Genomic DNA, 3,545 nt, shown 5'->3' with positions numbered 1-3,545 from the left:
AAAAACAACAGTGTTACCCCTTATGTTTTTTTTTCATGACGACCGATAAAAAATGACAGTGTTAGCCCTTATGTTATTTTTCATGGCGACCAATAAAAAACAACAGTGTTACCCCTTATGGTTTTTTTCATGACGACCAAAGAAAAACGACAGTGTCACCCCTCATATTTAATTTGATAAAAACAACAGTGTTACCCCTTATGTTTTTTTTCAAGACGACCAATAAAAAACGACAGTGTTACCCCTTATGTTTTTATTCATGACGACCAATAAAAAAAAACAGTGTTACCCATTATGTTTTTTTTCATGACGACCAATAAAAAACAACAGTGTTACCCCTTATGTTTTTTTTCATGACGAACATAAAAAACAACAGTGTTCCCCCTTATGTTTTTATTCATGACGACCAATAAAAAAACAACAGTGTTACCCATTATGCTTTTTTCATTACGACCAATAAAAAACAACAGTGTTACACCTTATGTTTTTTTTCATGACGAACATAAAAAACAACAGTGTTACCCCTTATGGTTTTTTTCATGACGACCAAAGAAAAACGACAGTGTCACCCCTCATATTTCATTTGAAAAAAACAACAGTGTTACCCCTTATGTTTTTTTTTCATGACGACCAATAAAAAACAACAGTGTTACCCCTCATGTTTTTTTTCATGACGACCAATAAAAAACAACAGTGTTACCCCTTCTGTATTTTTTCATGACGACCAATAAAAAACAACAGTGTTACCCCTTATGTTTTTTTTCATGACGACCAATAAAAAACAACAGTGTTACCCCGTATGTTTTTTTTCATGACGACCAATAAAAAACAACAGTGTTACCCCTTATGTTTTATTTGACAAAAACAACAATGTTACCCCTTATGTTTTTTTTCTTTACGACCAATAACATACAACAGTGTTACCCCTTATGTTTTTTTTCATGACGACCAATAAAAAACAACAGTGTTGCCCCTTATGTTTTTTTTCATGACGACCAATAAAAAACAACAGTGTTACCCCTTATTTTTTTTTTCATGACGACCAATAAAAAACAACAGTGTTACCCCTTATGTTTTTTTTGAAAAAGACAACAGTGTTACTCCTTATGTTTTTTTTCATGACGACCAATAAAAAACAACAGTGTTACCCCTTATGTTTTTTTTCATGACGACCAATAAAAAACAACAGTGTTACCCCTTATTTTTTTTTTCATGACGACCAATAAAAAACAACAGTGTTACCCCGTATGTTTTTTTTCATGACGACCAATAAAAAACAACAGTGTTACCCCTTATATTTTATTTGACAAAAACAACAATGTTACCCCTTATGTTTTTTTTCTTGACGACCAATAAAAAACAACAGTGTTACCCCTTATATTTTATTTGACAAAAACAACAGTGTTACCCCTTATGTTTTTTTTCTTGACGACCAATAAAATACAACAGTGCTACCCCTTATGTTTTTTTTCTTGACGACCAATAAAATACAACAGTGTTACCCCTTATGTTTTTTTTCATGACGACCAATAAAAAACAACAGTGTTACCCCTTATATTTTATTCGACAAAAACAATAGTGTTACCCCTTATGTTTTTTTTCTTGACGACCAATAAAATACAACAGTGTTACCCCTTATGTTTTTTTTCATGACGACCAATAAAAAACAACAGTGTTGCCCCTTATGTTTTTTTTCATGACGACCAATAAAAAACAACAGTGATCCCCCTTATGTTTTTTTTGAAAAAGACAAGTGTTACCCCTTATGTTTTTTTTCATGACGACCAATAAAAAACAACAGTGTTACCCCTTATATTTTATTTGACAAAAACAACAGTGTTACCCCTTATGTTTTTTTTCTTGACGACCAATAAAATACAACAGTGTTACCCCTTATGTTTTTTTTCATGACGACCAATAAAAAACAACAGTGTTGCCCCTTATGTTTTTTTTCATGACGACCAATAAAAAACGACAGTGTTACCCCTTATGTTTTTTTTGAAAAAGACAACAGTGTTACCCCTTATGTTTTTTTTCATGACGACCAATAAAAAACAAGTGTTACCCCTTATGTATTTTTTCATGACGACCAATAAAAAACAACAGTGTTGCCCCTTATGTTTTTTTTCATGACGACCAATAAAAAACAACAGTGTTACCCCTCATGTTTTTTTTCATGACGACCAATAAAAAACAACAGTGTTACCCCTTATGTTTTTTTTCATGACGACCAATAAAAAACAACAGTGTTACCCCTTATGTTTTTTTTCATGACGACCAATAAAAAACAAGTGTTAACCCTTATGTTTTTTTTGAAAAAGACAACAGTGTTACCCAAAATGTTTTTTTTCATGACGACCAATAAAAAAACAACAGTGTTACCCCTTATGTTTTTTTTCATGACGACCAATAAAAAACAACAGTGTTACCCCTTATGTTTTTTTTCATGACGACCAATAAAAAACAACAGTGTCACCCCTTATGTTTTTTTTCATGACGACCAATAAAATACAACAGTGTTACCCCTTATGTTTTTTTTCATGACGACCAATAAAAAACAACAGTGTTGCCCCTTATGTTTTTTTTCATGACGACCAATAAAAAACAACAGTGATCCCCCTTATGTTTTTTTTTGAAAAAGACAAGTGTTACCCCTTATGTTTTTTTTCATGACGACCAATAAAAAACAACAGTGTTACCCCTTATGTTTTTTTTCATGACGACCAATAAAAAACAACAGTGTTACCCCTTATATTTTATTTGACAAAAACAACAGTGTTACCCCTTATGTTTTTTTTCTTGACGACCAATAAAATACAACAGTGTTACCCCTTATGTTTTTTTTCATGACGACCAATAAAAAACAACAGTGTTGCCCCTTATGTTTTTTTTCATGACGACCAATAAAAAACGACAGTGTTACCCCTTATGTTTTTTTTGAAAAAGACAACAGTGTTACCCCTTATGTTTTTTTTCATGAAGACCAATAAAAAACAACAGTGTTACCCCTTATGTATTTTTTCATGACGACCAATAAAAAACAACAGTGTTGCCCCTTATGTTTTTTTTCATGACGACCAATAAAAAACAACAGTGTTACCCCTTATGTTTTTTTTCATGACGACCAATAAAAAACAACGGTGTTACCCCTTATGTTTTTTTTCATGACGACCAATAAAAAACAACAGTGTTACCCCTTATGTTTTTTTTCATGACGACCAATAAAAAACAAGTGTTACCCCTTATGTTTTTTTTGAAAAAGACAACAGTGTTACCCCAAATGTTTTTTTTCATGACGACCAATAAAAAAACAACAGTGTTACCCCTTATGTTTTTTTTCATGACGACCAATAAAAAACAACAGTGTTACCCCTTATGTTTTTTTTCATGACGACCAATAAAAAACAACAGTGTCACCCCTTATGTTTTTTTTCATGACGACCAATAAAATACAACAGTGTTACCCCTTATGTTTTTTTTCATGACGACCAATAAAAAACAACAGTGTTGCCCCTTATGTTTTTTTTCATGACGACCAATAAAAA

This window comes from Gadus macrocephalus, chromosome 23 (assembly GCF_031168955.1).
Source record: "Gadus macrocephalus chromosome 23, ASM3116895v1".
Taxonomy (NCBI): Eukaryota; Metazoa; Chordata; class Actinopteri; order Gadiformes; family Gadidae; genus Gadus; species Gadus macrocephalus.
This window is presented reverse-complemented; position numbering follows the sequence as displayed.